General features: G+C 36.6%; 1 protein-coding gene across 5 annotated transcripts in view; it reads left to right on the forward strand.

Annotated features, from left to right (window-relative positions):
* The window catches only part of LOC118553122 (bis(5'-adenosyl)-triphosphatase), a 1,451,800-nt gene that overhangs the window by 242,716 nt on the left and 1,183,324 nt on the right, over positions 1 to 25,760 (forward strand). The window lies entirely within an intron of this gene.

The raw sequence follows: 25,760 nt of genomic DNA on the forward strand, positions 1-25,760 counted from the left end.
ATTTATTTATTTATTTATTTGAGAGAGAGAGAATGAGAGACAGAGAGCATGAGAGGGAGGAGGCTCAGAGGGAGAAGCAGACTCCCTGCCGAGCAGGGAGCCCGATGCGGGACTCGATCCTGGGACTCCAGGATCATGACCTGAGTCGAAGGCAGTCGCCCAACCAACTGAGCCACCCAGGCGCCCAGGAATTCTTATTTTATTTGAAGACTTTACCCTAGGAATATTGCTGATGGCTACCAAAAACAACCATTGTGGTAAGCCAAAGCTGAAGGCAGAATTTTAAAAATGTAAAACACATGAAGGTTCCTCCATTTCTTGGAACCTTTTATAACTTGCCCCGATCCCCCAATAACTGAACATCTGTGAGGAATAGGTTAAAATGCCAATAATAATCTATCCTTGGAACTTCAAGAATGGAATGATGTTATTTAATATTATTGATAAATGTTCATGTCTCATGTCTTGGGCATAATGTAAATGGAAGTGGGAAATGAAAACATTATCAGTGGAATGGAATAAATTTTACCATATACATGATAAGTATTTCTAATGCCAATGCATCATTTTAATTAGCAGCTAGAGTTTTGTCTTAAGCTTGAGGGTTAATTACTCTTATTGACAGACTCAGTTGCTACCATGTAGTTTTTTGGTGTAGCTATGTTAGTAAGAACTCTTATTTGTAGGTCTGAAACCCAGAGTCTTATTAAGCTGGCTTAAGCAATTCAGGGCAATTTGTTGACTCATGTAACTGGAAAGGTCTAGGTAGTTTTGGCTTCACTCTAAGGCAGGACTTCTTTATGTGGTGATCACCACACTGGGCCTTCCATTCTACTAGTTTAGCAATCACAGCAGACTTTCTCTTTCTAGTAATTTTTATAAAATCCAAGTACTGAGTCTCATCAGACTAACATGGATTACATGCTCATTGCTGAACCAATAACTGTGGCCAATGAGTCAGAGCAGTGATTGGTCAGCCCTGGGTCATGTTCCTTTATCTGTATTCCAAGCACAGGAAGAGGAATAGGTTCTACAAAGGGAAAAAAAATGGGCTGATATTTTATGTAAATGCTGAGTAAGAAAAAACAGAAGATGCTAATATAGAGGTCTTATTTTGACTCTTTTTTTAAAAAAAACTTCGATGTCTTTGATTTTAAAAACCGGTGAAATTATCTCTATCTCCCCATTAAATGAGTTATCCATTTAAAAAATATGTACTGAGCTGGGCATAGATGTTCCCTTTAATTTCTCTGAGCATATGAATTGTGAGCATGATTTTGAACAAGTGTCTGTAATATTTTATTAAATGATTTTCATCACTCTGGGTAATAAACAGGTGATTTGACTTAGCGGAGTACAGGTGCTATTTTTAATACTTAGTGCTCTCTGGAGAGCTTCCAAATAATAATAGCATCTTTAAAAGCTTTGGATTCCCCAAGGAGCAATAAAATTGTGCTGAGTATTGTCTATGATAAATAACACATCTCCCTTCTTTCTCTTCCATATTCCTACTTGAGAAAGGTCCAGATTTCCTGACATTATCTGAGGGTTGAATGCTTAGTGAAGGTCAAGACTTTTTTGCTTTCTATTACTACGTGTTTCTTTATGTTCATTTTGGGGAATAATGAGAAAATGATAGGCTTTTAAAAATATTAAAAATCGGGAAAAATAAAGGCATGAACACATAAATAAGGAACATAACTTTTTTTTTTCTAAAATGGAAAAAGCTTAATTTTTTCCCCTGATTGGTAAAGTCTGAGGAACCAAGATTCCACAGTAAAGGAATCAGAGAAAGTGAGTTAAAAATGCTATATGGAATTTTCCTTAGAGACCTTGTTGCATACTTCTACTATGAGACAGCAAAAAATAAAGTTGAAAACATCTGATAAGAAAGTAAAAGGCAGAGCAGAGATTTTGGCAGTCTCATAAAGTCTTATAGAGTTCAGAGCTTCTGAGGAGATAAGATCCTGGTAAACACTCACAGCTTTTAATTGAGGCCCCTAATTAGCTACATCCTAGGATAAGACTGAACTGGAAATAGATCAGCCTTAACTGAGTCAAGATGATTTACTTGTACTCTCTCTGACAGAGGAAAATCAGATCATTTCTGGAGGAAGAAAACTCTGTTCAACTTGTAACACTTTCCATAAACAATGTATATGTCATAAAACAATTAGAGGCATGCAGGAAAACATGAACAAATGACTAAAAATCAGAGAGAAATATAGCCAAAAGCAGTAGATCCAGAAGTGATTCAGATATTGGGGTTATCATTCATGGATTTCCAAATAATTGATGAACACAGAAAATTTCACCAGAAATCTGGAATCTATAATAGGAATCAAATGGATAACTTCAAACTTAAAATTATGGTAACTGAGATTAAGAACGCAGCAGATGGATTTAAGAACATATTAAACACATTAGAAGAGAAGATTAGTGACTTGAAAGATAGGTCAGTAGAAAATATCCAGATTAAAGTACAGAATGGAAAAAAGAATGTATAAATAAAGAAAACTCCTTAAGAGACATATTGGATGTGTGAACATCTGGGCGTTGTCATTGGAGTTTAGAGAGAAAATAGGGGCAGAATAAATATTTGAATAGACACTGGTCAAGAATTTTCCAAAACTGATGAACAACATCCAGCCATACGTTCAAGAAATTCTATTAGCAAAGAAAATGAAATAAAATATGTAGGTGTAGTATAGTAAAACTATTGAAAAACCAAAAAGAAATAAAAAATCTTAAAGCACCCAGAGGAAAAAAGACATAGTTTCAAAGCAATACCAGTTAGATTTATAGCTAGCTTTTAAACAGAAACAATGGAAACTAGAAAACAACGGGATGGCATCTTTAAAGTGCCAAAGAAAATAATTGCCAATCTATAATTCTATACCCAGAGAAGGTATCCTTCAAGAAAGATAGTTTTAGAAAAATTAAAACTATGAGAATTAATTACCAGCATATATCTACATTGAAATTATTAAAGGGAGCTCTTCAGCCAGAAGAGAAATGGTCCAAGTTGGAATTGTGGAAATGCAGGAAGGCATGAAAAGCACCAAAAAGGATAAATATATAAGTAAATATAAGTGAAGATAGACTGTTTAAAACAATCAAAATAATGTCTAATGAAGTTTAACTCCCTGTAACCAAAGATGGAACAATTTAAGCATCCATCAGAATAGGACTGCAATGGAATGAAATATAAGAAATATATTAAATCCATGAGTTAATGAACACTAGTTAATAACGATAATGAATGGGAGGATGTTAGTGAACCACAGTATTATTTTGAAAAATAGTAAGGATTCAGGCATTGGACATTAATGGTTATGAATATTACAAAAATACAAGCAGGCATGGTGTGTCTATTAAGAGAAGCACACACACATGTATCATATGACCTCACTGATATGAGGAATTCTTAATCTCAGGAAACAAACTGAGGGTTGCTGGGGGGGGGGGTGGGAGGGATGGGGTGGCTGGGTGATAGACATTGGGGAGGGTATGTGCTATGGTGAGCACTGTGAATTGTGCAAGACTATTGAATCACAGATCTGTACCTCTGAAACAAATAATACAATATATGTTAAAAAAAAAAGAAGAAGAAGAAGATAGCAGGAGGGGAAGGATGAAGGGGGGGAATCGGAGGAGGAGACGAACCATGAGAGATGATGGACTCTGAAAAACAAACTGAGGGTTCTAGAGGGGAGGAGCGTGGGAGGATGGGTTAGCCTGGTGATGGGTATTAAAGAGGGCACGTACTGCATGGAGCACTGGGTGTTATACACAAACAATGAATCATGGAACACTACATCAAAAACTAATGATGTAATGTATGGTGATTAACATAACAATAAAAAATTTAAAAAAAAAAGAAGCACACACACAAGCCATGAGGTAGTCTTGCCAAAAACAAAACAAGAAAATGAACCTAAATTTGATTAAGCCTCTAGACCTCACTACCAACAAACAGAATTTACAGATAGGGAGCATTTTATTTAATACAATACCATGGGAAAAAATCAGATAGTAGAAAATCTCAATTCAAACAAGACAGTTTCTCCAATGAATAAGTAGCAAGGGAAAAAAGATGTAAGGGGATTGACAGGTTAAATGTACCTTAAAAGACATATCAGCCAATTACAGTGTGCAGAACTTATTTGGAACTTGATTCAAAAATACCTTTAAAAATAGTTATGATATTTGGGACACTTGGAAATTTGAACATTAACAGAATATTTGATGGTATTCTGGCATTGTTAATTTTTCTATATGTTTGATACTGATATTATGTTTATATGTTTCCAAAAACTTACTCATCTTTTAGAGATACACACTAAAGAGTGTGTTACAAGAGATAGTTATACGAAATATGATATGAAGTTTGGGATTTGCTCTAAAATAATATGGTTGAGGGAAAAGTGGATGGAGATAAAGAAGGAACAGCATTGGCCATGAGCTAATGATCATTAAGCAAAGTGATGAATATGGGGGTTTCATGTCATTATGAAGTCTATTTTTATCTATGTTAGAACTCTCTATAACAAAAAGCTTAAAATATATGTAGAATTAAAAATAAAATTTTAATAAAATTTAATTTCATAAAATTATAAAAATTTAATTTTTGCCATAAAAAGCAGTAATAACACATAAGGTAGCAATTTGATGAGGGGTAAATGAAGTTAAAATCATGTAAAGTCCTTATCCAGGGAGTGGTGAAAATGTCAATTACAGTAGATTCTAATAAGTCAAGGGAACACATTTTATTTTTGTGGTAACCACTAAAAGAATGTATAACTAACAAGCTGATGGAAGGGGAAAATGGAATAATTAAAAAAATTTGTTTAATTGAAGACAAAAGGAGAATTAAGGAACAAAGAACTCTAGAACAAATAAAGAACATACTAAGAAGTGATTTAAACACAAATGTAAGAGTAATTACATTAATGTGAAAGGACGAAATACTTCAATTTAAAAACAAAGATTATTAGACTATGTTATAAAAACAAGACAACTGTATGCTGACTACATGAGGCATACTCTAAATATAAAGCCATATAAAGAATAAAAGCATATAAAAAATAGGGGTGCCTAGGTGGCTCAGTCAGTTAAGCATCTGCCTTCGGGATCAGGTCATGATCTCGGGGTCCCGGGATCAAGCCTCACATCGGGCTCCCTGCTTGGCAAGGAGTCTGCTTCTCCCTTCCCCTCTGCCCCTCCCTCCTGCTTGTGATCTCTCTCTCTCAAATAAATAAATAAAATCTTAAAAACAAAAACAACAACCCACAAATACCATGCAAACACTAACCAAAAGATCCACTGTAGCTATATGTATGCAAACAAATAGCATGACCTCAAAATATTAAAAAGTAAGTAACTATACTAGTAAAAGAAGAAATACAGAAATCCTCAATCTTAGTTGGAATTTTGTCATGCCTTTGTCATTAATTAATAGAACATGCAGAAAAATAAGTTAGTAAATACATAGAAGATTTAAATACCACATTGAAAAAACATGACCTAATTGCAATATACAGAACACTGCACCCACCAATGAAGAATATATAATTTAAAAATTTTTTAAATATTATTTTTTAGGAATATGTAATTTTTAAGTTTTAAGTGCACAGAAACATTTAGCAAATAGTTCATATGTCTAGACAAAGGCTTTTCTCAACCAATCTCCAAGGATTGAAACCATGGAGTTTCTTTTCTTTTTTTTAAAAATTTTATTTAAATTCAGTTAATTAACATATAGTGTATTATTGATTTCAGAGGTAGAGTTCAGTGATTCACCAGTTGCATATAACACCCAGTGCTCATTACATCACGTGTCCTCCTTAATGCCCATCACTCAGTTATCCCATCCCCCCACACACCTCCCATCCAGCAACCCTCAGTTTGTTTCCTATAGTAAAGAGTCTCTTATGGTTTGCCTCCCTCTCTGATTTTGTCTTATTTTATTTTCCCTCCCTTCCCCTATGATCCTGTTTTGTTTCATAAATTCCACATATGATGAGATCATGTGATAATTATCTTTCTCTGATTGGCTTATTTTGCTTAGCATAATACCCTCTAGTTCTATCCACGTCCTTGCAAATGGTAAGATTTCTTTTTTTTTTTTGCTGTGTAATATTCCATATTGTGTGTGTGTGTGTGTGTATACACACACACACATATATGTATACACACATATATATACACATACATATACCATATCTTTTTTATCTATTCATCTGTCGATGGACATCTGCACTCTTTCCATAGTTCAGCTATTGTGGACATTGCTGCTATAAACATTGGTGTGCAGGTCCCCTTCAAATCACTATGTTTGTATCCTTTGTGTAAATCCCTGGTAGTGCAATTGCTGGGTTATAGGGTAGCTCTACTTTTAACTTTCTGAGGAACCTCGATACTGTTCTCCAGAGTAGCTGTACCAGCTTCCATTCCGACCAACAGTGTAAGAGGGTTCCCCTTTCTCCACATCCTCGCCAAAATTTGTTTCCTGACTTGTTAATTTTACCCATTCTGACTCGTGTGTGGTGGTATCTCATTGAGGTTTTGATTTGTATTTCCCTGATATCCAGTGGTGTTGAGCATTTTCTCATGTGTCTATTGGCCATTTGTATGCCTTCTGCATGTCTTCTGCCCATTTCTTGACTGGATTTTTTGTTTTTTGGGTGTTGAGTTGGTAAGCTCTTTATAGATCATGGATATTAGCCCTTTATCTAATATGTCATTCGCAAATATCTTCTCCCATTCTGTAGGCTGGGAGTTTTAATTTTGTCCCTGCTTCCTTTGCCGTGCAGAAGCTTTTTATCTTTTTTTTTTTTAAAGATTGTATTTATTTATTTGACAGAGAGAGACACAGTGAGAGAGGGAACACAAGCCAGGGGAGTGGGAGAGGGAAAAGCAGGCTTCCCGCTGAGCAGAGAGCCTGATGCAGGGCTCGATCCCAGGACCCTGGGATCATGACCTGAGCCGAAGGCAGACGCTTAACGACTGAGCCACCCAGGCGCCCCAAAAGCTTTTTATCTTGATGAAGTCCCAATAGTTCATTTTTGCTTTTGTTTCCCTTGCCTTTGGAGACGTGTCTAGCAAGAAGTTCCTGCAGCTGAGGTCAAAGAGGTTGCTGCCTGTATTCTCCTCTAGGATTTTGATGGACTCCTGTCTCATTTAGGTCTTTCATCCATTTTGAGTTTATCTTTGTGTATGGTGTAAGACAATGGTCCAGTTTCAGTCTTCTACATGTGGCTGTCCAATTTTCCCAACACCATTTGTTGAAGAGACTTTTTTCCACTGGATATTCTTTCCTGCTCTGTCAAAGAGTAGTTGACCATAGAGTTGAGGGTCCATTTCTGGGTTCTCTATTCTGTTCCATTGATCTATGTATCTGTTTTTGTGCCAGTACCATACTGTCTTGATGATTACAGCTTTGTAGTAGAGCTGGAAGTCCGGAATTGTGATGCCACCAGCTTTGCTTTTCTTTTTTTAACATCCTCTGGCTATTCAGGGTCTTTTCTGGTCCTATACAAATTTTAGGATTATTTGTTCCAGCTCTGTGAAAAATGCTGATGGTATTTTGATAGGGATTACATTGAATGTGTAGATTGGTCTGGGTAGCATGGACATTTGAACAGTATTTGTTCTTCTAATCCCTGAACATGGGACTGTTTTTCCATTTCTTTGTGTCTTCCTCAATTTCTTTCATAAGCGTTCTTAGTTTTCAGAGCATAGATCATTTACATCTTTGGTTAGGTTTATTCCTAGGTATCTTATTATTTTGGATGTAAATTGGATCGATTCCTTAATTTCTCTTTCTCTTGTCTCATTGTTAGTGTATAGAAATGCAACTGATTTCTGTACATTGATTTTATATCCTACCACTTCGCTGAATTCCTGTATGAGATCTAACAATTTGGGGGTACAGTCTTTTAGGTTTTCCAGATGGAGTATCATGTCATCTGCAAAGAGTGATAGTTTGACTTCTTCTTTGCCGATTTGGATGCCTTTTATTTCTTTTTGTTGTCTGATTGCTGAGGCTAGGACTTCTAGTATATGTTGAACAACAGTGGTGAGAGTGGATATCCCTGTCGTGTTCCTGAACTTAGGGAAAAAACTGAGATTTCGCTCTAGGCTTTCCGTATATGGCTTTTATGATATTGAGGTATGTTCCCTCTATCTCTATACTGTGAGGAGTTTTAATCAAGAAAGGATGCTATATTTTGTCAAATGCTTTTTCTACATCAATTGAGAGGATCATATGGTTCTTGTCCTTTTTATAAGGACATTTATAAATGTGGTGTATCGCATTCATTGATTTGCAAATGTTGAACCACCCTTACATCCCAGGAATAAATCTCACCTGTTCATGGTGAATAATCCTTTTAACGTACTGTTGGATCCTATTGGCTAGTATCTTGGTGAGAATTTTCACATCCATGTTCATCAGGGTTATTGTTCTGTAATCTCCTTTTTGGTGAGGTCTTTGTCTGGTTTGGGGATCAAGGTAATACTGGTCTCATAGAACAAGTTTGGAAGTTTTCCTTCCATTTCTGTTTTTTGAAACAGCTTCAGAAGAGTAGGTATTAATTCTTCTTTAAATGTTTGGTAGAATTTCCCTGGGAAGCCATCCAGCCCTGGACTCTTGTTTGTTGGGAGATTTTTGATTACTGCTTCAATTTCTTTGCTGGTTATGGGTCTGTTCAGGTTTTCTATTTCTTCCTGTTTCAGTTTTGGTCATTTGCATGTTTCTGGGAATACATCCATTTCTTCCAGATTGCCTAATTTGTTGGTGTATAGTTGTTCATAATATGTTCTTATAATTGTTTGTATTTCTTTGGTGTTGGTTGTGATCACTCCTCTTTCATGTGATTTTATTAATTTGGGTCCTTTCTCTTTTCTTTTGATAAGTCTGCCTAGGGGTTTATCAATCTTATTAATTCTTTCAAAGAATCAGCTCCTAGTTTCGTTGATCTGTTCTACTGTTCTTTTGGTTTCTATTTCATTGACTTCTGCTCTGATCTTTATTATTTCTCTTCTCCTGCTGGGTTTAGGCTTTATTTGCTGTTCTTTCTCCAGCTTCTTTAGGTGTAGGGTTAGGTTGTGTACTTGAGACTTTTCTTGTTTTTTGAGAAAGGCTTGTATTGCTATATACTAACATCTTAGGACTCCCTTTGCTGCATTCCAAAGGTTCTGAACTGTTGTGTTTTCATTTTCATTTGCTTCCATGAATTTTTTAAATTGTTCTTTAATTTCCTGGTTGACCCATTCATTCTTTAGGAGGATGCTCTTTAACCTCCATGTGTTTGTGTTCCTTCCAAATTTTCTCTTGTGATTGAGTTCAAGTTTTAAAGCATTGTGGTCTGAGAATATACAGGGAATAATCCCAGTCTTTTGGTACCAGTTGAGACCTGATTTGTGACCCAGTATGTGATCATTCTGAAGAATTTTCCATGTCCACTTGAAAAGAATGTGTATTCTATTGCTTTAGGATGAAATGCTCTGAACATATCTTTAAGGTCCATCTGGTCCAGTGTGTAATTCAAAGCTGTTGTTTCCTTGTTGATCTTCTGCTTAGATGATCTGTCCATTGCAGTGAGTGGGGTGTTAAATTCCCCTACTATTATTATATTATTATTGATGTGTTTCTTTAATTTTGTTATGAATTGGCTTATATTATTGGCTGCTCCCACATTAGGAGCATAAATATTTACAACTGTTAGATCTTCTTATTGGATAGACCATTTAATTATGATATAGTGTTCCTCTTCATCTCTTAGTACAGTCTTTGTTTTAAAATCTAATTAGTCTGATATAAGGATTGGTACCCCAGCTTTCTTTTGATGTCCATTAGCATGAGAAATTGTTTTCCAACCCCTCACTTTCAATCTAGAGGTGTCTTTGTGTCTAAAATGAGTCTCTTGCAGACAGCATATCAATGGGTCTTATTTTTTTTATCCAATCTTATACTCTATGATTTTTGATTGGAACATTTAGCTCATTTACATTCAGAGTAATTACTGAAAGATATGAATTCAGTGCCATTGTATTACCTGTAAAGTCACTGTTTTTGTGGATTGTCTCTGTTCCTTTCTGGTCTTTGTTAACTTTTGGGCTCTCTCTTCACTTAAAGGATTTCCTTTAATATTTCTTGCAGGGCTGGTTTAGTGATCACAAATTCTTTTAGTTTCTATTTGTAGTGGAAGCTCTTTTTCTCTCCTATTCTGAATGACAGCCTTGCTGGGTAAAGTATTCTTGGCTGCGTATTTTTCTCATTTAGCAACCTGAGTATATCATGCCAGTCCTTTCTGGCCTGCCAGGTCTCTATGGATAGGTCTCTCCCAGCCTTATGTTTCTACCCTTGTAGGTTCAGGACCTTTTATCCCCAAGCTGCTTTCAGGATTTTCTCTTTATCTCTGAAATTTGCAAGCTTCACTATTATATGTTGAGGTGTTGACCTATTTTTTATTGATTTTGAGCAGGTTTCTCTGTGCTTTCTGGACTTGAATGCCTGTTTCCTTCCCCAGATTAGGGACGTTCTCCACTATAATTTGTTCAAATAAACCTTCTGCCCCTTTCTTTCTCTTTCCTCTTCCTCTGGGACCCCAATTATTCTGTTATTATTTTGCTTTATGGTATAACTGATCTCTCGAATCCTCCCCTCATGATCCAGTAGTTGTTTATCTCTCTTTTTCTCAGGTTCCTTATTCTGCATCATTTTGTCTTCTATATCCCTAGCTCTCTCTTTTGCCTCATTTATCCTACCAGTTAGAGCCTCCACTTTTCATTGTATGTCAGTAATAGCCTTTTTTATTTCAACCTGATTAGATTTTAGTTCTTTTATTTCTCCAGTAAGGGATTCTGTAGTGTCTTCTATGCTTTTTTCAAGCCCAGCTAGTATCTTTATAATCATTGTTTTGAATTCTAGTTCTAACATCTTACTTATATCCATATTTACTAAATCCCTGGCAGTGAGTACTGCCTCTTGTTCTCTTTTTGGGGGTGAGTTCTTCTGTCTTGTCATTATGTCCAGAAAAGAATAGATGAAAGAGAGGGAAAATACAAAAAAAGCAACAACGACACCAGAAAAATATACACTACACAAATCAGAAGAGAACAGAAACCAAAAAGAAAAGAAAAGAAAAAAAAATGAGAATATTAAGTCAAATAAGAATTTGAACAGAACAATAAACTAGATCCTGGGTGTATTTTGGTCTGTTTGTTAGAAGAAACTAGATCCCAACGTAGGAGAGAATGAAAAACTTATATATATATACAGGAATGAAGTTGAAAACAATGGAAGGAAGCTGAAAATGAAATATGTATATATATGTAATGTAAGTAGAAAAATGAAAATTAAAAAAGACTTAATAAAATGATTGATAAAATTAGAAAATAGCTGAAAAGGAAAATAAAATATAAAACTCATGGACTAAAGAGTAATAAGAAAACCATGAATGCTATATACTTCTTTCCCCAAGACTGGAGTTTTACACTTCTGTATGATTGGTAAATTTGGTATTAGTGGGAAGTTCCTGCTGGTGTTCTGGGAAAGGGGCCTTTTGCACTGATCCTTGGGTGTCTTTGCCTGGGCGGAATTGTACCCCCCTTGCCAGGAGGCTGGGCTCAGTGTAAGCAGCTCCAGGAGCCAGTGTGAGGGATGAAAATGGTGGAGCCCCGATGTCTAGCCCTGGAGCTGAAAGTTTGCACCCACTACTCTTCAGTGAGCCATCACAGAAAAGCAGTCTCTCCCTCTTGTCTCACTGGTTTCCATTGGAACTCTGTTCACCTAGCCTATGACAGAACATTTTTATCTCAGTCACGAGAGCCCGTCTGGAGTCTCCAAACTTTATGGACTCTTGGGGTACACACCTATGCCTCTTCTCCCCTGGGGAGGGATTGGGGGGGTCTTCCCTCAGTTCTGCCTTTTGCTGGGCCCCTGCTCGGAGAGCATTGGCCTGACCTTACGGTGGTTCCAGGTTTATGGCAACACCGAGCAGAAAGCCAGGCACTGGATTCACTGTTTGCAACTGGCTTCCCTGCTCCAGTGCTTGGGAACTCTGCCACACTTAGGCACACCCATTCTTTTTGTGACCCTGGGGATCCTGAGACCACGCTGTCACACCTGGGATTCTGCCCCACTTCACTCCCTGAGCATCTTTCAGGCAGACTTCTAGTCCAATTTTGCACTCCGATGCTTATAACTCTTTCCGGTACCCAGCTTACGGAGGCTCCCTCATCCCATGGTTTATCTTCTGATTTATCACCTCCCATTCACATCTCCACACCTCCTACCTTAGAAAAAGTCATCACTTTTCTACTCTTAGAATTATAGCAATTCTTTTCTCAGTTCTCCAGTTGATTTTGCAGGTGGTCTGAGTGATTTGATAAATCTAACTGAATACCAGGGACCAGATGAAATTAGGGTCCCCTACTCCTGCCATCTTAATTCTCTCCTCAAGAGTTTATTTTCTGGTCATAGTAGTATTAAATTAGTAACAAAATATTAATGAAAAAATTCCAGTATTTGGACATTAAGTAATACCCTTTCCCCTGTGTGTCAAAGAAAATAATCACAAGGAAAATTAGAAATATTTTTTAACTGATAATGAAAATGCAACCTATCAAACATTGTGGGTTGCAGTTAAAGCAGTAGGTACAGGGACATTGATAGCCTTAGATTCTTATATTAGAAAAGAAGAAAGGCTAAAACTTAGTAATCTCAAGGATCAGTTTCAAGGATCTAAAAAAACAAAACCAAAGAAATAAGAAGAAAATAAATATAAGATCAGAATAACTGAAATAGAAAAAAGGAACAATAAAAAAGTTGGTTCTTGGAAAAGGCTAGTGAAATTGATAAAAGTCTGGTACAAATAATTGAAGAAAAAGGTAGGGTTGATTGCTAAAATCACAAATGCAAAAAGGATAACACTAAACTGCAGATATTAAAAAGATAGTAAAAAGATATTACCAAAATTTTATGCCAATAAATTTGAAAATTTAAAGGAAACGGTTAAATTTCTTAAAAACACACCAAAATTCCATGACACACACACACACACACACACACAAATATTATTCAGTCATAAAAAAAAAAGAGGAAATCCTATTTTCCAAAACATGGATGGATGTTGAGAGCATTGTGCTAAATGAAATAAGTCAGAGAAAGACAATTGCTGTATGATATCACTTATATTTGCAATCTAACAACAAAAACAAAAAGAAAGCAAACTTGTGGTTACCAGAGGTGAAGTGTGGGAGAGGAGGAATTGGAGGGAGGTGGTCAAAAATGTACAAATTTCCTGTTATAAGATAAATAAGTATTAGAGATGTAATGTACAATATGATAACTATAGTTAGCACTGCTATATGATATATAGGCAGGTTGTCAAGGAAGTAAATCCTAAGAGTACTTGCCACAAGAAAAATTTATTTCCTTTTTTTCTTATTTTTCTTTCTTTTTAAAAATTATTTCTATATGAGAAAATAAATGTTATTTGAACCTATGTTGTAATCATTTCACAGTATTTATAAATTAAACCTTCATGCTGTATACTTTAAACTTATATAGTGATGAATGTCAATTACTTCTCATTAAAACCAGGAAAAAAATTGAAATTGATATAATACATTTTAGAAAATCTGAGTTATCTTACATCTATTAAATAAATTAGCTTCATAATTATAGATTGTCCCACAAAGAACAAACTAGTTAAATTCACCAGCAAATTTTTCTAAATATTTAAGGAAGAAACAATACTAATCATATATAAACTAACATTATTAGGCCAGCATAACCTTGACCCCAATGTTGAGAGGGGTATTCAAAGAAAGGAAGTTCACAGTCCAATTTTTCTCATGAAGATAGATGTTAAAATCCTAGCCAAAACATTAGTAAATCAAAGTTGGTGATATATATAAAAGTTAATATATCACTACAAAGTTGGGTTCATTCCAGGAATGCAAGTTGATTATTTGAAAATCAATCAAAACAATTTACCACATTAATAGAGTAAAAGTGAAAAACCATATCATCATCTCAATAGATGAAGGGAAAAAAATGCCTTTGATAAAATTTAACACTCATTCATGATAAAAAACTCTTAACAAAATGTGAATGGAGCAGAACTTCCTTAATTAGATAAATGATATCTGCAAAAAAGCTACAGCAAACCTCATACTTAATTTTGAAATATTGACAGCTTTTTTATTGATATTGTGAATAAGATAAGGGTATTGGTTATTTCCACTTTTATTCATTATTATATTGGATAGTTTTGCAAGTTCAATAACATAAGAAAAATAGAATATTTTCATAATCGTGGGATAGGCAAGGATCTGCATTTTTAATAAGCCACAGACGTGATTCTTATGAATGCTCATTTTGGGAAACCCCATAACTGGTTTGTCTAAAATGGGATTTGCTTCTTATCTTGAGGTGGCCACAGCCTAAAAGTAGGAAAGGTGTGAAGAGAATCTCATTTCTGCTCTCTAACAGGACTGCCATTGTTGACACATCAAATCGATCCAACTGGATGTGGATTTTGCCACTTCCCTTTAAAAATTGTTTCTGTTTACAAATACGGCATTCACCAGCTCTCTTAATATTTTCTTTTTTTTAAAAGATTTTATTTATTTTGACAGAGAGAGAGAGATAGCGAGAGAGGGAACACAAGCAGGGGGAGTGGGAGAGGGAGAGGCAGGCTTCCCGCGGAGCAGGGAGCCCGATGCGGGGCTCGATCCCAGGGCCCTGGGACCATGACCTGAGCCGAAGGCAGACGCTTAACAACTGAGCCACCCAGGCGCCCCTCTCTTAATATTTTCAGTCAGTCGAAACGAATAATCCCCCATGTACATTGTAGCATCTTACTTTTGTTTACCTATAATTTGATTTAAAATGTTAATGTGAGGGACGCCTGGCTCGCTTGGTGGGTGGAGCAAGCAACTCTTGATCACAGGGTTGTGAGTTCAAGCCCCAGGTTGGGCATAGAGTCTACTTAAAAAAAAAAATAAATAAATTTTTTAATGTCAATGTGAGTTTAATATGTTGAGTTCTTTTTTGCATAGATGGGACTCAAATATGAATGACCCCTTTGTTAACTAACCATGGTTAGTGTGTAGATGTATACCATGGACCAGTCAGATCATGGGCCTGGAAAAATGCACATAATGAAAGTCTAGTGTAATGCATTTAGTTTCTATGATAAATGTTTCCCTGGCATTACCAGTGACATTATTTTATTGATCTTGTTTTTCATATTTGCCCTTTTTTCTTCTATTTTTGTTACCAAAAAATTCCTGCTTCTAAAATTCAAACAGTACATAAGCATTATAAAGTAATAGACAAAGTACCCTATACTTGCAACCCAAACCCATTCCTCAGAATTAACCACTGTAAATATTTTATCCTATACTTTTCATTTATGTACATATCTATACTTTGCTATACTGTTTTTAAAGTGAGCCACCCAGGCGCCCCTAAAGAGTTATCTACTTGCTACCTAAATCTTTTAAAATGAAAGCATATGTATTGAGACCAAGTTTATCTTTTCTGTCAGATTTGATGAGTGATCAATATGCTAAACTCTTACATATTTTTAATGCTTACTTTTTTTTTTTTTTTTTACCATGTTCTGTTTGTTTGTTTAAGAGATTAAGAGCACTTAGAGTAAGGAATGATAACAACTAATATAGTGTAACAGTACTGTTCATTTTGTTCCCGGAGGAACATTCATACATATTCCTACAAATAAATTTGTTCTTCTCTTGAGTCATTGGCAGGAACAAGAAATGCACATACCGATACTGATGGAAAGTGGGTGAGGAGCAGTGAGCAACACAATTTACAACCTATTAGGCTAAGAGTAACAATAATGTAGTTTTACAAAAAGATACTACATATCTAAAACATAAATATATTTAAACTGTTTCTTTGGTAAACAATATAAAGTTGTTGCTTATAGCTAAATTCAGAGAGGATTAAATATGCCTCTTATGGCCGACTGGGCTGGGGGACTCCAGCAATCCCAAATCACGTTCTTGTATCCATTTATGTCCCCCTGCAATCTATTTTCCAAATGTAGCTTGAGGGAGATTTTCAAAATGCTAGTTTGATCATGCCACTGTGCCGGTGGGAACCATTTCCACCATTCAAAAAGCTAACATGCCCCCTGTCTTCCTCTCTTGAGTTTTTCCACATCATGCCTCCTTAGCCCTCTGAACTCCAACTACACTGCCCTTTCTTTCTCTTCCTCAAAATCACTGTCCTCCCTCCTGCCACAGGGCCTTTGCACATCTTGTTCCCTTGGCCTGTTAGATTTTGTTTCCTTCATCTCCATTGAGTTAGTTCTCTCTCCTCAGATTTCATCTTCAGTGTTTTCCCTTCTACAGAGTATTTTAGGACTCTTGTTATAGTCTTTTTGGCGTCTGCTACTAATCTGTGTTGCTGTAGTTCCTCACTGTCTCCCCAACAAGGCCATCAGGTCTGTGAGTTCAGAAACCATCTTTGTTTATGGCCAGTTACCAGCTCAGCCTGTTGTTTGTTGAATGCATAGAAGAATGTATATAAATTTGTAAATTGAATAAGAGATGAATTATGGCAGCTGAGGATGTTATTATCTGTTACTAATTATGTGAAATAACTTCAAAGGGAAGTCAAAGGCAGAAGTTCTTTTTTTTTTAAAGATTTTATTTATTCATTTGAGACATAGAGATACAGAGAGAGAGAGAGCATGAGCAGGGGGAGAGGCAGAGGGAGAGGGAGAAGAAGGCTCCCTGCTGAGCCAGGAGCCCGATGCGGGGCTCGATCCCAGGACCCTGGGATCATGACCTGAGCTGAAGGCAGATGCTTAAGCATCTGAGCTACCCAGGTGCCCCTCAAGGGCAGAACTTTTTTAAAAAAATTTTATTATGTTATGTTAATCTTAGTTTTTGATGTAGTGTTCCATGATTCATTGTTTGCATATAACACCCAGTGCTCCATGCAATACATGCCCTCCTTAATACCCATCACTGGGCCAACCCACCCCCCACTGCCCTCCCCTCTAGAACCCTCAGTTTGTTTCTCAGAGTCCATAGTCTCTCATGGTTCATAAGGGCAGAACTTCTGATGATTTCTCAAATGAGGGAACTGATACTCAGAGGGGTGAAGAAATTTGCACATGGGAACGCCACTACTAAGTGACAGAGCTAGAATTTCAACTGATATTTGTCCAATAGCACTGTTCTTCCTAAGATCGGTTACATGTATAGAGCCTTTATGTAGACAATAAGCATGGCAAATATTGAGTACTCCATCCCCCTCCTGAAAATCCACAAGGACCATTATGAATATTAAAGACTGACAATTCCTGGAGTAAGGAGATATGTTTAATTTAATATAACCCAATATCCCTTTCATTTGGTAATACCCATGAACGGAATTCTCCTTGGCAAATGCCGTTCATTCCTTCATACATCCATTTGTCCTTCAGTTTGCTTGATCTATCCATATGACACTGATTATAATCCCATTGCTAAATCATTCTTTCCAAAGAAGACATTTGCCAAATACTTCCATCTAGCTAGAATGAGAAGACAAGACTTACCCCTGTTCAAGATAAAACATTAAGTCTTTTGAAGTTAATTTGTCCTAACTTAGGGTCAAGTGTCTGGAGACGTGGACCTCACTTAACATTCTTTCTGCCACAGATACACTTATAGCTTTGAAATAATGCTCTGTTTGCCCCACATTATTTGGGCTACCAAATTGCACATAATGAAGCATCACCAGAGCTGGGATAGGAGTAAAAATTGGAACATTACATCTATTTTTCGTGAGCAAAGGGAGACATTTGGTCAAATTCAGTCCAATTGCCAATGCTAAAACATACCAGTGTCACCTTCAATAATTACTGAAGAACAAAACTTAACTATAAATAATACTACATCTATTTCGTTTTTAGGCTATTTCATTTAAAGATTAATTCCTGCTAAACAGTTCTCAGTACTAGGGATATTTGCCAAGACTCATTTCTTTAAAATGGACATGCATATACTGTACTTCTCCAAATTTCTCATAAGTTTAAATATATGGATTTTATGTTCTTAGGTAGAAAATTTTACCATGCCCTATTCCTCTATACCAGGTATATTTATATCTATAGTAATATAGGTATATTGGGACAAGTCTATGCATATCTATATGCTGACAGAAGGTACCTTTAAGGATTTTTAGCCTAAATATGACTACATAATCCCCAAAGTCCTACAACTATGTGATTTTGAGTTTGTAATAATTCAACATGATATATGCACTTCTTGTTTGAGTAAAAGGTTTGTAGTATTTTTAGTGAAAATCTTAAAGTTCATACAAAAGAATAGGGAGGAATTGAGTCTAAATTCAAATTTTTTTCTGAATTAACTGCTAAAAAATAGAAGCAAAATTTTCAATGCGTCTGATTACGTGTATTTATTCAACAAACAGGCACTGGGGCATAAAGGAGGACTAGACATTATCCCTGCTTTCAAAGAACTCATGTCAGCTCCACATCAGAGACAAATAGACAGCTACGCACATACAGCACTGGGATTGGGGGCTGTAGGAAGGAGGTGGTGAGAATGTTGCTGTGGGAACACCTGAGGGGGCACTGGTCTCACCCAAGATCAGGGAGTCAAACCACACCTCCCAGAGGAAGTGATGTCTAAGCTAAGGAGTTGAATTTAGAGTTGATTCTGTGTCTTAACTGTTCCGGAATGCTGAAGAAATTGAGACAGGAGCCCTTGTGTCACCCTTAGTTAATTGGAAAAAAGAATCTGCAATTGCTTGCTAGTGAGTAGTCTTTTTATGGAAGCATTTTTGGCTATGGTTAGAAAAGAAGAAGATGCTGCTGTCTTTTCCTGGCTTTCATTTGCTTTGTCTGATTTCCTTGTACTTTACTGCCTTTTTCTATGAACTACCTGGGCCATATAGAGCAGCCTGAGAATTCTCTCCACCCAGTGTAGCACCTGAGCTTGAGCAAGACATTTTTAGAAGTTCAGCTGAAGTGTGTTTTGTGTATGAGAAGGTGTATGTGGGAGTAGTGTGTCATCCGAGCTCTGTTGGGGTCAATGCCTGACCTCTGACCCTTCTGCCGGAACTGTCTTTCCACCCGAGGGGCTGGCACCTACAGCCATGATTGCCTGGTGTGATCCTCTGAATCTGGAATACCCACAGTTCATCCTTTGTGGGACACTAACAGCAGAGGCCAGTGGCCTAATCTGGCCTACAGATATGTTTTTAAAATCAGGAAATTTCAGAAAAATCTGACTTCTGTCATTAACATAGCTAAACAGCAGAAGCACCATGATCTCTGTTTGTCATAGAACCTTTCCTTTCAGGTTCTTGTTTCACAGCTAGTCAACTTCCCGCCTTTAATTACCTGCTTGGCCCCCATCGGTGTTTGAATTGGTAACTCCTGATGTATAGTTGTGAATGATGAGACCAGCTGCGGACTGATCTTGACCATGGTTGGGCTAAGCAGATTTTTTTCCTCTGGTCATTTTGAAGTGGTGCCCAGGACACTACTTAGTTTCCACTGAAGCTTCAAAGAGATACAGATATTTGGTCATGTCAGTGTCAAAGCAGAGAAAGCACATCTAAAAGTAGAGGCAGTAGGGCAGATCTTCCAGAAAGTAGAGACACGAGCCCTGTAGCCCGAGTGAGTGTGGTGATGTTGAATCTGAATGACGTCTTACTTCCCAGCTCTGGTTCCCTGAGGCCTGGGTATACTTCCTGTCCTGTGTGCTATGGGATGCCTGGAATTCCTCATCCAGAATCCCATTGTACTCGAGCTCCTCAAATGGATCCTTGTTTTTTGTAACTAAATAAATCTTAATTCAGAAACAACACGGTTTTTATGATATCTTGTTTGAATGGGAAAATGGAACTTTGGGTTTCCAGTAATTTGTCATGAATACTCTAGTTGGATTAGAACAAAGTCTTGTAATCATCAGGTTGGGTATTCTAATTGATTATTAGAAACCCGTGGACTATGTTCAATTAGCAGAACAAAATCTTGTCATCACTGCATAGCGTTTTGACCTTTAGAAACCTTGGATTCAAGCTTTCCTTAAGAAGTTGTATCTATTCTTGAGTTGACATATTGAGATTGTACTGTGAAGTGATTCTGAATAAGCTAGAAAGTTGCCTGGCTTCTTAATCGTGATGGTTTTTTAAAGCATATTATATAATATTTTATACTTATAAAAAACAATATGTTTGGAGCACAATAAACCAAACCCCCATGAACCCACCATCCAATTTAAGAACTGCAACATTACCATTTACTTATGTGTTCCTTCCCTATCTCCTCTCCTGCCTTTCCATTCCAGCAGTAACCACTGTACTGCAGGAATGAATGTACTTCATACATTTTCCACATATACTTCCTTCCTTTTCTCATAAAAAATAATTTTGTCACATTTGTATATATCCCTAAACAAGATATATTTTAGTTTTTGAGCATTATAAAAATGGCTTTATACCATATGTCTCTGCTTCCCAGCTTCTTCACATCATGGCACATGCTGAACTTGAAAATATTGTACAGTGCCTTGGGATAAATGCTATCTATGTCTCATCACAAGACTCCAGCTACTATTAATCCCCAGAACAGAGGGGATCAGGATATTAGGACCTCTGTAACCTAGTCACTGAGGCACACTACTTGGAAAGCACTGCTGTATGTAGTGTTCTCTCCACTTGATTTTTTTCTTAGATCTATCTTAGATTTTTTCTTTCTTTAGATTTATGCACATTGCTTTTCACTGCTCTATAATAATCCTGTGTCAACACCCAAGAATTTCCATCTTATTCTGTTTAGACCCCCTCTTTACTTTTCACTTATACTACCGATAACACTAGCATACTGTGACTTATGGAAAACTGCTGAATTTGGTTTCATGTTTTTCTAGGATTCAGAGAGGTACTTTTAAATGTTGGTTTTAAAAATCTGTTTTGTTTTAGATTGGGTCTTGAGTATAAGGCAGCAAGAGATAGAATTAATTGGATCATTATATATAAATACAACCTTTTCTATTTAATCACATTGTTATGACAAAACAGCAATATGTACCAGTGAATCCACCTTCAGATCAGTAGAAATTGACTTTAGGCAAGCAAACTAGGGAGTTCTGAATTATGAAGATTTCATAATGACATTAATGTTTTTAATAGTTGTTATATATTTGGATCTGAAATAACGGTATGATTATTTCGTTCAGCAAGGGCAAATATATTTCACTTCATGTTCTAAATCATTTTAGTTGGTAGTGTTCACCTGGAGTACTATGGGAAAAATGTTTTCAATCCATTTCAGGGTCTTTGGCTAAGAATTCAATTATTGATGTCTGCCCTAGGTTTGCATAATGGGAGTGAGGACATATGTGCTAGGTATTTGCATTCCCTAATCTTCCTGTTTGCTTCTCCTATGATTATCTTGAACCCATCTTGATCATGTGAATATGATTTAATATGTAGCTTACCCCTCTTGGAAAACCAAAATCATAATTAAAAAAGTTAAAAAGCATCACATCACATAGTTGTGCCCTTTTCTCTGGTCACTTATTATGGTCTCTAATTACCTGCATCGTAGGATACTTTTCTCACAAGTATGCAAGATATTCCACTCCTTTGGTAAAGCGTATTTTATCATCGTTATTGAGCCCCAAGCTGAAGAATAGATAAAATGCCCTTTAGTATTCTTAGTTTCAGAGTTTTGAACTTAGCTTTACATAGATAGATCTTGTCCACTGTAATTTAAAACAATTAGAGCTACAAAGCTTCTTTAGAGTTTCCAGATCCTATTAAATGTTATTTTTAAGATAACATCTTTTCTTGTCCTTCGTTTATGAATGTTTGATCAGGAAATGGTCATAAAAAGCTTCAAATCCCAATTGAATAATGCATTCTCAAAAGTAGCTGCCAAGTGTAAATACCACTGATATACATTCATGCATATGATAGTATATAAATAACCAGGAAAGCATAGCAAAGGTCAATCAATTATGTATAGGTCAGAATGCTTTCCATCTGGATTGAGTCATTTTAGCAAATGACATCATGTGTCCTTTGGAGTTATTGTGAAATGTGGTTTGAGTCATTATAGATTGGCTTCTTCCCTGGGTTACCAGGATGGCAGTGGTAAGGCTCAATAAATAAATGTATTGGACTTTGCAGGAGCATATTTGCATAATTGGGGTGTAGTGATGAAGGCTTCTTAATCTAGAGAAAACCTTTCGGCCCTATCCACCAATTTCTAGTTTTTTATCCTTCTTGGTTGATTTTTTTTTTTTTTTTTTTTTTTAAGGACTTGAAGACAAAAGAGTTGGAAATGAGCCAGATGCTCTTTATATAACTGCAGTGGATATCTTTCCATGAAATTGCCAGCAGGGAATCAATAGTAATAAATCTGGTACCCTTCTAATCTCTTTAAACTTCACCATTGCTCTTCTGGAATGGTGCTAGTTGGACCCTGTAAATTTGGTTTATAATTTATATTTGATCTGATGGGGAGTGGTCTCACCAGATTGCCAGACTCTAGAGTGACTAGCAGGATGGGATGTTGTATGAGATGGAAGGGATGTTGGCATTTTCCAGTTGGCACAACAGGAACTGAATTTAGCTTATAGACCAAGTGATAAAAGTAGCTGCCAAGTCCAGTCATTTCTGATTAGTCAGGGCCTAAGGAGGTAAATGTTACTTGACAGAATTTAATGTGTGATTTTTTCCTCCCTTCAGGATATTTTGAAAATGTTAAAAAGTTGTTGTTGTTGTTGTTTAAAATAGGATGACTTACGTAAGAAGGACTTAGAGTCAAAATTCATGTCATGTTTTATAGGCATTTATACTTGGAATCTAAGTTTGGTTCTGAGATCTTAGAAGGAACAAGGCTTGAGCATCTTTAGGAATGATGAAAGGAAATGGTCCTTGTCTTTAGGGAGCTTATAGTCTAGGGGGAAGACAGACATGCAAACACATTACCACAGTATAAAATAATAGCTCTAATAAGATATATGTGTAAATCCAGGCAGGACTGATATTTCTGTCACTTATTTATATTATATTATCCTTTACTTACTTATTTGGACCCTAAATGGCTGAGAAACATGCCTATACTTATTCTTATTATCAGGGTACTTTGAAAGTGAACTTGTAGTTTTCAAGATGGCTACCCTGTGTTTTGGTTATCCAGAGGTAATGTGGCTTCTTTCTCTTGGAATGGTACTTACTGTTCTGTATACAACCCAAAGCCTTAACTTCTAGTAAAACTCCACAGATTCCTAGGGACTATTTTTGATCACATCTACATGGACACCAAAACAAATGGGGAAAAGATGAATATAAAGTTCAAGTTGCAGTTGTTTCTTGTGGTAACTAACAGCTGATTTGCAAGGTTTTATCTTCTTCCCCCACTATTATCTTTGAGATTGTAATCTGTGGTCACAGATTGATCAGCTAGTTCATGGTGGTATAGATCAGTCACACAAAAAGGGGCCTATTTGACCACCTGGCAGACTTCTGCTTATATCTCATTTTATAAAATCACTCCTAGTTGGAAGGGGTCCTGGAGAGAGGGGGTTATTAACAGAGACTGGGCTGACCAACTGATGACTGCCAAACTTTCTTATTATCCAAAAATAACCATTGTCAATACTCTACCTACTGTTTTTGCAGTGTTTTCCTTCTTAATAATACCATGAATCTTTTTTTCATGTTATTAAATATTCTACCACATAATTTTTAATGTCTGCATAATATTCCTCTTTATGGCTATACCATAATTAATTTGAACAATCTTCTTTTGTTTGAAATTTAGAATTGCCAGTTTTTGCTATTATAAATAGTACAGTGGTAAACATCCTTGTAGTTACATCTTTTTCAGAACTCTTTTGACCTTTTTTCTTTCATTTTGATTCTCTCTTTAAAAAAATTAGCAAATTACAATGATGTAAGTAAATATTTAGTTACTCTCTTTACACAGAGTCTGGGGAGAGTAATTTTTTTTGAGAGAGAGTGAGAGAATGCACACATGCACATGAGCAGTAGGGGAGGGGGAGAGTGAAAGGGAGAGAGAGAATTTCAAGCAGGCTCCTCACCCAGTGTGGAGCCTGATCTCACGACCCTGAGATCATGACCTGAGCTGGAAACCAAGAGTCTGATGCTCAACTGACTGAGCTACCCAGGCACCCCGAGGAATTCTTTAATAACTCAGATAACTTAGATTATTCTACAGGATGCAAAATATCTTATTGATTTGGCAAAATCAGAGAAGCAATTGGTAAATACAGAGAGAGGAAAGGGAGGAGGGAAGTGACCAATTTTCTGATGGAATCAACTGAGTTGGTTCAGTTAAAATGGCTTTAATGAGTTTTACAGGTCTGATTAAGGGCATCTGGCAGTGGATTAATTTTCAGAATCCCTTCTGCCTGAAAATATATTTTCATCTGACATTGTGTTTCTTTTTGTACAAAGGTTGTCAAATGAGAATGTGAAGGTAGCTCATCTCACAACTCACCTGCCAGAATGTATTGTAGGCATGTTGAGGTTGAAAGCCTGGCATCCACACCAGCTAAAAGCAGACACTGTAGAGAAATTTGGCTTCCAGAAGAGTAAAATTGGAAATGCTGACACTATCCACCACCACCCCCAACCCCATCACTGCTGTGGTCTTTGGGAGGGGATTAATGGTGCTTTTCCTTGTTTGAGAACTAAAAAGGGATCAGCAAAACCGAGCATAGGGCAGAGAGTTCTGGTTCTTGCTGAGTACATTACCTCTTAGAACGGGGTTTTAAATGTCAATGCTTTTTCTAATGTATGTGAGGAATCCTAATTGAGAAACTGGCCCATATGCTTAGACTATATCCAACTCTGTTTCTTTTTTTAATGCTGCAAAATAAGGTTAATTTTTATGGTGAATATTTTATGGCCCGCTTTCTGTTATGTGCCAGACAAATTGAAGGCAATGCAAACTGATGGGTGGTGAAGATAAAAGAGCAGTATTGACCTTTTGGTAAATCATTCATCAGACTGCTTCATCTGTAAGTGGTTTTCCAGTTGCACCTCATATTTGCTAATCACTGTGTTTGACTCTCAATTCTACAGGGGCTGGTTGTCTTGTGGATTGCCTTTTCTTCCCCCCACCCCGTCTAACCCCCCCGCCTTTTTTTTAAACTTTGGTTATTAGTATTATAGCTATTTCATTACCTATTAGTTCCTCCACCAGAGGGGGCTTGTGGGCAGAGAAACACTGGGAATTAATAATTCAGTCTCTTTTTGTCTCTCTTCTCTGTGACTCTTAAGGTTTCTCCTCAGAAGCTGAGATGTGCTTTAAGCATTCCATTCACTTACTCTCCTTTGAGTTTTCTTGTTCCCAATGAAACTGAGTTACAAAACGACTGTCTTTGACAGTGACCACAGAATAGAAGAGTGAACTAACTGGTGTTAATGGTTTAGCACCAGTATAATTTTTGGCTTCTGTGTTGATCAAAGTCCCATTGGGGAAACCAAAAGTGAGAGCAAGAATAGTCTCTTAGTTTAACCCTGGTCAAATACTAGAAATTATGGAATTTATTATGGTGAAAACATAAATCTGTATCCTGGACCCAAAGTGGATCCAAGGCTGGGCATCTCATAGAATCAACTTCACCAATGTTGTGGGCCTCTGTGGTTCTTCATTTCTTGATACTTCTGCTTGATTCTGGCCAATCCCTAGAGTTCAGCAGTGTGGTTAATA

Source organism: Halichoerus grypus, chromosome 1 (assembly GCF_964656455.1).
Source record: "Halichoerus grypus chromosome 1, mHalGry1.hap1.1, whole genome shotgun sequence".
In the NCBI taxonomy this organism is placed as follows: domain Eukaryota; kingdom Metazoa; phylum Chordata; class Mammalia; order Carnivora; family Phocidae; genus Halichoerus; species Halichoerus grypus.